This window comes from Bufo gargarizans, chromosome 1, assembly GCF_014858855.1.
Source record: "Bufo gargarizans isolate SCDJY-AF-19 chromosome 1, ASM1485885v1, whole genome shotgun sequence".
NCBI lineage: Eukaryota > Metazoa > Chordata > Amphibia > Anura > Bufonidae > Bufo > Bufo gargarizans.
Window position 1 is genome coordinate 419,218,404 of NC_058080.1, and position 12,687 is coordinate 419,231,090.

Here is a 12,687-nt window from a genome sequence, read left to right on the forward strand (position 1 = left end):
TCACAAGTTATTTTCTGTCAGGTAAATGCCAAATTTTGGGGGCCTGTACCCCTGTGGCCTAAAATAAAAAAAATTCTAGGCTCCAGCAGGGCACATTTTTGACAGTTTCCTTTTAAGATGCATAAAAATGACCCCTGATTAAAATACATATTTCTTGTGGGAATTTTTGCCAATGATCCCCCTCTGGTATGTCACTGTCCATGTTGTGGGACTATTTGTGCACTTCTACTAAGTATTTGGTTGCTGCAAATTTGACCTGAAAGTTTTTCAGGTTCGCCTGCCATTAAAGTCAATAGGGCCCACCGTAAAAGCGTGGTTCACGAACATTTGATCGCGAACGCGGGTTTGCAAACCGTCCCAGACGATGTTTGTCCATCACTACTGTTTATTACGTTTCAATGGGCAAATCTTGAGTGCCAGCTGATTTAAAGCTCGCTGTGGTAAAATGAAGAGTTCATAGTGAAGTTTATAATTGTATAGTGCACAAGCCCTGTTACAGTAGAGCAGTTATAATCCATATCATTCCCACCACTGTGCTGTACAGATCTGTGATCTGGTGTTTCCAAATTACCCTATCTTTGCCTTGTTTGTCTAGAGATCCAAGTCCTGGTGTTTGCCAAGGTGTTCATGGGTGAACTTTAGTCTTGCCCCGATGCTCTTTCAGGACAACAAACGATTCCGCCTGTTACACCTTCCACATGAGTCTAATTTTTGCAGCCTCTCTAATCATAAAGTTTGGCATTAATAGTGATGTGAGCTACTGTAGAATCAATGATGGTGTTGGTTGAGACTTTTTTTTATCATCTTGTGTTCTGCTCTTGAACTCATCTTGCTTGTACAACCTAGCCAATTTGGCAGTTGTTTGAAATTTACACTTGTAGGGAATCTTCTGGACAATGGAATGATTAATGACCATTTGTTTGGAAATCTTTTTGACTTCCTTTCCTGACTTGTAGGCATTCTATAACTTTTAAGAATCAGAAAGCTATGCCTTACATATAGGCCTGGAATAGGCTGCCATAAAAAGAACTATACTGTACCATATACACTGTTTTGAAAGTTGCAGTCAAGTAAATTTTCAATACAGATGAGGCTGTGAGATCCACGTGTGCTCACCATAAAAAACATACACACCACCAAAATCGTAATGATCTGTAGAATAAAGTTACATTTTCATAGCAAGATAAACAGAAAAAAAATAATACAAATAAAACCCCAGTGCTGGAATTGCTGTGTTTTGCATTTTCCCACCCTCTACAAAACGCAAAATGGATCAATAAATTATATGTACACTAATATGGTTCCAAAATGCAACTGATCATGCAAAAAATTAGTCTACACTCACACGACATGGACTGTTTTGCAGTTTGTATCTATCATGTGATTGTAGCCTAAGCTCTGATACAATTACATAGACATAAAAATAAAAATGTTAAAGGGGTTATCCAAAGTCCAAAATATCCCCTCAATGTCTGGTCTCCTTGTATACGTTATACTTACCTGCTCCCCAGCATCCATGTCGCTCAGGATCCCTGCACGGGTGTCTCCTATAATTTAGGGAGGCTCATCCCCGTTGCGGTCTGCTATTGGCTGCTCCTCCCTGTCACCGGATGTTTTGATCCGCGCGACGGGGAGATGCAGGGATCCAGAGCAATGAGGGTGGTGGGGAGCAGGTATGTATAATGTATATGAGGGGCCTGGGCATTGGAGGGGATATTTTAGACTTTGAATAAAGGCTCTCGGAATGTAACAAAAAAAATTGCTTGGTCCTTAAGGCATACAATAAGTTGGTCTTGTACAAGTTTAATGCCTGGCTACTAGAATGTTATTTTTTTATCAGATATTTAACTTTTTAGAGTATTCTTAGATGTCCTAATAAATAGTAGTAAAATAACAACATGCACTGACCACAGAATATCAAGAGCAGGAAAGATTCTTTAAGTTAAGGGTGCCCTTGTCTGCTGCATCCCATCTTCATTAACATCATACTAATTGCTGCACGGCTTGTGTACTTGCTACTTAAACAATGACAGGTTCAACAGAGCAATTACCAATAATCTGCATGTGGTTACCGCTGTTGGGCTGCACCATTTATGGGAACCCACAGAATTACTTTCACTTATCCCTATCAATAAATCAAAAGTTCTCTGAAGACGTATTCCTCGGTAGCAGGAATTTATTAAGACTGGTATTTCCTATGACAGTCTTAATAAAAAATGCATTGGATGGGAATGTGTCAAATTTATGAGCTGATGTATATTTAACACCATGGAAAATAAAAAAGTTGCAAATTTTTTTGGGCAGGCATACATTTTAAGCAAGTTTTATCACTTACAACATTTTGAAATGTTGAAAAAAAAAAGTTGTAAATCCACTTCAGTCACCTGGTGGAGTAGAAAATGACAGAACCATTATAATAAATGTAATTTGCCTTCCAAGAGCTATAACGTTATTATTTTTCCACATAGTAATATGCAGGCTTGTTTTTTTATGGGACAAGTTGTACTTTCTAATAGCACCATTTAATATTCCATACAATGTAGTGGGAAGGTGGAAAATTCTAAATGAGATGGAACTGCAAAAAAAAAAAAAACCTCATTCCCACTATTGTTTTATGTTTTTTTTTTATTATGGTTTTCACTGTGCGGTAAAAAAAAAATGGTTATCTTTATTCTGCGTGCCAGTATGTTCAACCACATAACTTTGTTAAATCTTGCAGGCCAAGTTGTAATTTTTATTGATACCATTCTCGATTATGTATGGCTTTTTAATCATTAGTTATTCAAATTATTTTGGAGGTAAAGCGAACAAAAAGAAGGCCATTCATCTTTTTTGTTTTCTTTTTTGCTATTCACCAAATGGGATAAATCCTTCTTTTTATATTTTAATAGTTCACTTATTTTCAAAGCCAGAAGTAACAATTATGTTTTTTTTAATAGTTTATTTATTTAAGGTATAAAATTAAATTTTAATTTGTTTTTTATTTTTATATTTTTTTAAAATATAAAACCATATTAGCTTGGTCTTCTATGCATCAATCAGCCACTCTTGCAGGTGTCTCTTTTTAGAATAAATCTACAAATTGCTAAAAATTTATCACCTGGCATACTGTGGCAGGCACAGCACTATGCTTGCCTTTTGCACTGTGGCATTATAAGAATTTTGATATCTCTGACTTTTAGTCTAACCAGACTGTCTATTACTCTGTAATTCCTCTAGTGCCGTTCAATGGAAGCAGTAGGTTTAAAGAGCACACCAAATGCTTGAAATAACTTCATTAACTTCAACTTTTCATCATATATAACACTGCCGTCTCCGCAGCAGACAGTCCATGTACATTACACGTGTTGAATAAAGTATCATAAAATGGCGGTATGCATAAGATGGTGGTTTAACCATTCAATCTTGTCATTCAACATAAAATGGTGGATACATTTCTTTCTTGAGTATCTGTGCTCTCACTTTAAGTTATTTAAGCACTTTATGATATCTCTGAGAGGTATATATAAGGTTAAACCAATAGTTCACTTGCTCTACTTGGTTTGCAGTTTGCTCTATACAATTGCTTATGATCTGATATCAGCAGTTCATATGTGTATGCAATTTGTATGGCTCAGTAGTTCGTTTGTATGGTTTGTTTGTATGCAATTGGTGGAACTGTAAGTAAATACATATAAACCTAGTTCAGTATACAGTTCTAATCACTATATTAACCACCTCCGGACCGCCTAACGCAGATCTGCGGTCCGGAGGTGGCAGCTGTGCGCTCAGCGACGCATATACGCGTCATCTCGCGAGACGCGAGATTTCCTGTGAACGCGCGCACACAGGCGCGCGCGTTCACAGGAACGGAAGGTAAGAGAGTGGATCTCCAGCCTGCCAGCGGCGATCGTTCGCTGGCAGGCTGGAGATGTGATTTTTTTAACCCCTTTGATAACAGCGTCTAATATACCTGCTACCTGGTCCTCTGGTGGTCCCTTTTGTTTGGATCGACCACCAGAGGACACAGGTAGCTGTGCAAAGTAGCACCAAACACCACTACACTACACCCCCCCTGTCACTTATTAACCCCTTATGAACCCCTGATCACTTCATATACACTCCCTGGTCACCCCCCCGTCATTAATCACCCCCCTGTCATTGATCACCCCCCTGTAAGGCTCCATTCAGACGTCCGTATGATTTTTACGGCTCCATGGATACATGGATCGGATCCGCAAAACACATACGGACGTCTGAATGGAGCCTTACAGGGGGGTGATCAATGACAGAGGGGTGATCACGCATATAGACTTCTTGATCACTTCCCTGTCATTGATCACCCCCCTGTCATTGATCACCCTCCTGTAAGGCTCTATTCAGACGTCCGTATGATTTTTACGGATCCACGGATACATGGATCGGATCCGCAAAACACATATGGACATCTGAATGGAGCCTTACAGGGGGGTGATCAATGACAAGGGGGTGATCACGTATATAGACTTCCTGATCACTTCCCTGTCATTGATCACCCCCCTGTAAGGCTCCATTCAGACGTCCGTATGATTTTTACGGATCCATGGATACATGGATCGGATCCGCAAAACACATACGGACGTCTGAATGGAGCCTTACAGGGGGGTGATCAATGACAGGGGGGTGATCAATGACAGGGAAGTGATCAGGAAGTCTATATACGTGATCACCCCCTTGTCATTGATCACCCCCCTGTAAGGTGATCAATGACAGGGGGGTGATCACACATATAGACTTCTTGATCACCCCCCTGTCATTGATCACCCCCCTGTCATTGATCACCCCCCTGTAAGGCTCCATTCAGACGTCCGTATGATTTTTACGGATCCACGGATACATGGATCGGATCCGCAAAACACATACGGACGTCTGAATGGAGCCTTACAGGGGGGTGATCAATGACAAGGGGGTGATCACGCATATAGACTTCCTGATCACTTCCCTGTCATTGATCACCCCCCTGTAAGGCTCCATTCAGACGTCCGTATGATTTTTACGGATCCATGGATACATGGATCGGATCTGCAAAACACGTACGGACGTCTGAATGGAGCCTTACAGGGGGGTGATCAATGACAGAGGGGTGATCACCCATATAGACTTCCTGATCACCCCCGTCATTGATCACCCCCCTGTAAGGCTCCATTCAGACGTCCGTATGATTTTTACGGATCCACGGATACATGGATCGGTACCGCAAAACGCATATGGACGTCTGAATGGAGCCTTACAGGGGGGTGATCACCCATATAGACACCCTGATCACCCCCCTGTCATTGATCACCCCCCTGTCATTGATCACCCCCCTGTAAGGCTCCATTCAGACGTCCGTATGATTTTTACGGATCCACGGATACATGGATCGGATCCGCAAAACACATACGGACGTCTGAATGGAGCCTTACAGGGGGGTGATCAATGACAGGGAGGTGATCACCCATATAGATTCCCTGATCACCCCCCTGTCATTGATCACCCCCCTGTCATTGATCACCCCCCTGTAAGGCTCCATTCAGACGTCCGTATGTGTTTTGCGGATCCGATCCATGTATCCGTGGATCCGTAAAAATAATACGGACGTCTGAATGGAGCCTTACAGGGGGGTGATCAATGGCAGGGGGGTGATCAATGACAGGGGGGTGATCAATGACATGGGGGTGATCAGGGAGTCTATATGGGTGATCACCCCCCTGTCATTGATCACCCCCCCTGTAAGGCTCCATTCAGACATTTTTTTGGCCCAAGTTAGCGGAAATTGTTATTTTTTTTTTCTTACAAAGTCTCATATTCCACTATCTTGTGTCAAAAAAAAAAAATCTCACATGAACTCACCATACCCCTCGCGGAATCCAAATGCGTAAATTTTTTTAGACATTTATATTCCAGACTTCTTCTCACGCTTTAGGGCCCCTAAAATGCCAGGGCAGTATAAATACCCCACATGTGACCCCATTTCGGAAAGAAGACACCCCAAGGTATTCCGTAAGGGGCATATTGAGTCCATGAAAGATTTAAATTTTTGTCCCAAGTTAGCGGAAAGGGAGACTTTGTGAGAAAAAAAATAATAAAAATCAATTTCCGCTAACTTATGCCAAAAAAAAAAAATTCGATGAACTCGCCAGGCCCCTCATTGAATACCTTGGGGTGTCTTCTTTCCAAAGTGGGGTCACATGTGGGGTATTTATACTGCCCTGGCTTTTTAGGGGCCCTAAAGCGTGAGAAGAAGTCTGGGATCCAAATGTCTAAAAATGCCCTCCTAAAAGGAATTTGGGACGCTTTTCGCATCTAGGCTGCAAAAAAGTGTCACACATGTGGTATTGCCGTACGCAGGAGAAGTTGGGGAATGTGTTTTGGGGTGTCATTTTACATATACCCATGCTGGGTGAGATAAATATCTTGGTCAAATGCCAACTTTGTATAAAAAAATGGGAAAAGTATAACTACCCCACAAGTGACCCCATTTTGGAAAGAAGACACCCCAAGGTATTTTGTGATGGGCATAGTGAGTTCATGGAAGTTTTTATTTTTTGTCACAAGTTAGTGGAATATGAGACTTTGTAAGAAAAAATAAATAAATCATCATTTTCCGCTAACTTGTGACAAAAAATAAAAATTTCTAGGAACTCGCCATGCCCCTCATGGAATACCTTGGGGTGTCTTCTTTCCAAAATGGGGTCACTTGTGGCGTAGTTATACTGCCCTGGCATTCTAGGGGCCCTAATGTGTGGCAAGTAGTTTGCAATCAAAATGTGTAAAAAATGGCCTGTGAAATCCGAAAGGTGCTCTCTGGAATGTGTGCCCCTTTGCCCACCTTGGCTGCAAAAAAGTGTCACACATGTGGTATCGCCGTACTCAGGAGAAGTTGGGCAATGTGTTTTGGGGTGTCATTTTACATATACCCATTCTGGGTGAGAGAAATATATTGGCAAAAGACAACTTTTCCCATTTTTTTATACAAAGTTGGCATTTGACCAATATATTTATCTCACCCAGCATGGGTATATGTAAAATGACACCCCAAAACACATTCCCCAACTTCTCCTGAGTACGGCGATACCAGATGTGTGACACTTTTTTGCAGTCTATGTGGGCAAAGGGGCAGTGGTGTTGCTAGGGCTGGTGTCACCCGGTGCGGTAGAAAATGGTGTCACACCCCCTGGGTGACACCTGACAGTGTAGGCTATATGTATATAACAAACATATTTCATATGAAAACTTACAGTTACTTGGCTTGGCCCTTGGGGATCTCGGACGCCACTTCCACACTTTGGCCGGGGGCTCGGCGGAGCTGATGATGTGTTTTATCCTAATGAGAAAGATTTCATAATAAGTATTTGGAGAAGGGGCAGAGGGATAGCAGAGCAGGGAGAGGCTGGTGCTGCTACTAGGGGGCTCATACCATGGGGGAGTAATAACGCCCACCATAATGCCTTCCCCCAGTAGAAATAATTCTCCTTATAATGTGTCAGTGCAAAAAATACCCCCCTGTAATGTCCCCAGTTGAGCTAATGTCCCCATAGTGCCTCCATAATGTGCCAGTATAAAATACCCCTATATAGTGACCCCAGTAAATGCCCCCATAGTGCTCCTCTCCCCCCTAGTGCCCCCATAATGTACCAGTATAAAATGCCCGATATATAGTGCGCCAGTAGATGCCCTCAGTGTCCCCCATAATTTGTAAGCATAAAATACCCCTTCTCAGTGCCCCGTAGTAGTCCTCTCCCCCCTTCCCCATAGTACCCAACACAATGTGTCCCAGTATAAAATGCCCCTATACAGAGCCCCCATATAAAATAACCGTTCTTTGTGGCCTCAGTAGATGCCCCTATAGTGCCACCAATAATGTGCCAGTAAGAAGTGCCCCCATAGATGTCCCCCAATAATGTGCCAGTGAAATGTGCCCTCATAGATGCCCCTTAATCATGTGCCAGTAGCCTAAGCCCCCCATCAACATGTGCCAGTAGCCATAGGCGCCCCCCCTATCATGTGCCAGTAGCCATAGGGCCCCTCTATCATGTGCCAGTAGCCATAGGGCCCCCTATCATGTGCCAGTAGCCATAGGGCCCCCCTATCATGTGCCAGTAGCCATAGGCCCACCTATCATGTGCCACTAGCCATAGGGCCTCTCCTATCATGTGCCACTAGCCATAGGGCCTCTCCTATCATGTGCCACTAGCCATCAGTATTGTACAGAAAAAAAAACCAAAAAAACACTTACCTCCTTGGCAGCGATGCGATGCAGGCCTCTTCTGGCCTGTGTCCCGCGCTGTGTACGGCTCAGGGCTTAGGCGGCGCGATGACATCATAGCAGGGCTCCAGACTAAAAAAAATACCTAGTAGCCATTGGCTCCTGAACTGAAAAATTTAGGAGCCAAATTACATTTTTAGTCGCCAAATCAAAACCGAATGAAAATTTTGGTATCGTGACAACGCTACGCCGATCAGATCGGCGTAGGGTTGTTTCAATACCAAAATTTTGATTCGCTTTCATCACCATAAAAAAGTATTGCGATACTCAATACCAAGCAAAAAAGCCACGTGCATTTCGCATTTTATGAAACGTTCGGCCCATAATAGAACAGTCCTATCCTATTTTTTGGGGTGACAAGGTGACTAAAAAATGGCGAATGCTCACCGCATAGGAGATATTTTTTAATAATTTAATAGTTTGGACTTTTCGGACGCAGCGCTATGTAATATGTTTATTGTATATATTTTTTATATGTAAAATTGGGAAAGGGGGGATTTAAACTTAATATTTTAGAGTACTTTCACTCTAGCGTTTTTCTTTTTCGGCATAGAGTTCCGTCACAGGGGCTCTATACCGGAAAAGAACTGATCATAGCCCCATGCATTCTGAATGGAGTAATCCGTCCAGGATGCATCAGGATGTCTTCAGTTCAGTCATTTTGACTGATCAGGCAAAAGATAAAACCGCAGCGTGCTACGGTTTTATCTCCGGCGAAAAAAACTGAAGACTTGCCTGAATGCCGGATCTGGCATTTTTTCCAATAGGAACGTATTAGTGCCAGATCCGGCATTCAAAATACCGGAATGCAGGATCCGTCCTTTCGGTCTGCGCATGCCGGTAAAAATGTGTAAAAAGATACAAGACGGATCCGTCTGTCTGCCTGACAAGCGGAGACATGGATTCATTCTTGCAATGCATTTGTGAGATGGATCCGCATCCGGATGCATCTCATAAATGCTTTCAGTCACATCAAGATCGGCGGATCTGGCAGGCAGTTCTGACAACGGAACTGCTTGCCGCATCACACTACCACAAGTGTGAAAGTAGCCTTAGTGTTTGTGTTTTATTTTCACTTACTATTAGCCCCCTTAGGGGCTGGAACCCTTGTCCTATTCACCCTTAGGCCCCTTTCACATGGGTGAGATTTCTGCGCGGGTGCAATGCGTGAGGTGAACGCATTGCACCCGCACTGAATCCGGACCCATTCACTTCTATGGGGCTGTGCAGATGAGCGGTGATTTTCACGCATTACTTGTGCGCTGCGTGAAAATCACAACATGCTTTATGTTGTGCGTTTTCATGCAACGCAGGCCCCATAGAAGTTAATGGGGCTGCGTGAAAATCGCATTGTATCCGCAAGCAAGTGCGGATGCGGTGCGATTTCACGCTTGGTTGCTAAGATGAAAGTCTATTCACTGTGTTATTTTCCCTTATAACATGGTTATAAGGGAAATAACAGCATTCTGAATACAGAATGCTTAGTAGAAGGTCAATATAATAAACATTGAGAGCCCCTTATAGATTGAGCCCCCCCCAGTATAATAAACATTGAGATGCACCCCCCCAGTATAATAAACATTGAGTGCGCCCCCCCAGTATAATAAACATTGAGTGCGCCCCCCAGTATAATAAACATTGAGAGCGCCCCCCCAGTATAATAAACATTGAGAGCGCCCCCCCCAGTATAATAAACATTGAGAGCGCCCCCCCCCAGTATAATAAACATTGAGAGCGCCCCCCCCAGTATAATAAACATTGAGAGCGCCCCCCCCAGTATATAAACATTGAGAGCGCCCCCCCAGTATAATCAAACATTGAGAGCGCCCCCCCCAGTATAATATACATTGAGAGCGCCCCCCCCAGTATAATAATCATTGAGTGCGGCCACCCCCCCAGTATATATACATTGAGAGCGCCCCCCCCCAGTATATCAAACATTGAGAGCGCCCCCCCAGTATAATATACATTGAGAGCGCCCCCCCCCCCAGTATAATAAACATTGAGTGCGGCCACCCCCCCAGTATAATATACATTGAGAGCACCCCCCCAGTATAATAAACATTGAGTGCGGCCACCCCCCCAGTATAATATACATTGAGTGCGGCCCCCTCCCAGTATAATAAACATTGGTGGCGCAGTGGGAAGTGCCAATGAGGGTTAAAAAAATTAATAAAAATTAACTCACCTCCTCCAATTGATCGCGCAGCTGCCGGTCTCCTGTTCTATCTTCAGGACCTGTCAAAGGACCTGTGGTGACATCACTGTGGTCATCACATGGTACATCATATGATCCATCACCATGGTAATGGACCATGTGATTAGCTCAGTGATGTCACCACAGGTCCTGAAGATAGAATAGGAGACCGGCAGCTACGCGATGAACTGGAGGAGGTGAGTTCATTTTTTATTTATTTTTTTAACCCTCATTGGCACTTCCCACTGCGCCACCAATGTTTATTATACTGGGGGGGGGGGTGCACAAAATGTTTATTATACTGGGGGAGGGGGCGCACTCAATGTTAATACAAATACAGGAGGCGGGTGCCGGAATGAAATAGCCGGCACCCGACCTCTATGATAGGGGGCTGCGATCAGTGGCAGTTAACCCCTCAGGTGCCGCTCCCTGTCATAGAGGTCGGGTGCCGGCTATTTGATTCCGGCACCCGCCTCCTGTATTTGTATTACAGGTCAGTTTTCTTCATTGGTGGCGCAGTGGCCACAGCCCCTCCCCTCCTCCTCCCATGTCTCTTCTCATTGGCGGAGGCAGCGGCAGCAGCAGCACAGGGGGAGGGAGAGAGCCCCCCCCCCTGCCTCTATGGAAGCGCCGGCCCTGCCTAAAGTTAGTTAGTCAAGGAGAACTCCGGCGGCCGGCGGGTGACACCCCATCAGACTGGTGTCACCCGGTGCGTCCCGCACCCCCCGCACCCCCCTCGTAACGCCACTGCAAAGGGGCACACATTCCAAAGTGCACCTTTCGGATTTCACCGGTCATTTTTTACAGATTTTGATTGCAAACTTCTTCTCACACATCTGGGCCCCTAGAATGCCAGGGCAGTATAACTACCCCACAAGTGACCCCATTTTGGAAAGAAGACACCCTAAGGTATTTTGTGATGGGCATAGTGAGTTCATGGAAGTTTTTATTTTTTGTCACAAGTTAGTGGAATATGAGACTTTGTAAGAAAAAAAAAAAAAAAAAAAATAATCATCATTTCCCGCTAACTTGTGACAAAAAATAAAAAGTTCTATGAACTCACTATGCCCATCAGTGAATACCTTAGGGTGTCTACTTTCCAAAATGGGGTCATTTGTGGGGTGTTTGTACTGTCTGGGCATTGTAGAACCTCAGGAAACATGACAGGTGCTCAGAAAGTCAGAGCTGCTTCAAAAAGCGGAAATTCACATTTTTGTACCATAGTTTGTAAATGCTATAACTTTTACCCAAGCCATTTTTTTTTTTACCCAAACTTTTTTTTTATCAAAGACATGTAGAACAATAAATTTAGCGAAAAATTTATATATGGATGTTGTTTTTTTGGCAAAATTTTACAACTGAAAGTGAAAAATGTCATTTTTTTGCAAAAAAATCGTTAAATTTCGATTAATAACAAAAAAAGTAAAAATGTCAGCAGCAATGAAATACCACTAAATGAAAGCTCTATTAGTGAGAAGAAAAGGAGGTAAAATTCATTTGGGTGGTAAGTTGCATGACCGAGCAATAAACGGTGAAAGTAGTGTAGTGCAGAAGTGTAAAAAGTGGCCTGGTCATTAAGGGGGTTTCAGCTAGCGGGGTTGAAGTGGTTAACAGTAGGAACATTATATAACTGTTTTAAATACCTATTTTGGCCTCTTGCTGCCATAAAACATAACTCTTAGTGGAGTGTGTGTCAGTTCAGCTTCTCTCTCTGGTGAATAATGATTCCAGCAGCTCCTGTTAGGGTAATTTCCACACAGGCAGTGTGTGAGGCTGGTTGTAATTGGTCAAAACTCCTGGGCTGTGAGAGCCTGGCTAGGATTGGTCTAGACTCCTGCCCAGAAACAACAGTTTAACTCTATGCTTTCTGCTTCTGCTGTGTCATTGAGCTTACCTTATATTATATAATGAATATTAAAGGCATGCTATCTTTTCTGCTTCTGTGCACACACAATATAACTGTTATATGACATACAAACATGAAGTCACTGTAAATAACTCTGCTTTTGTCTTTAACACACAAACATAGGAACTGTATTAGCTTTTTGGCAGGTCTAGCTGTATAAACATATAAGCTATATTAGCAACCTAGGACAGGTCTTAGCTGGCCAGCTATACATGCAACTTTATGAAATCAGTATTACCACAACTGGGACACCTTTCACAAAGTGCATCTGTTTCCAAGTGTGCAAAAATTTAGAACTGGCGTGTGACATTGGCTGTA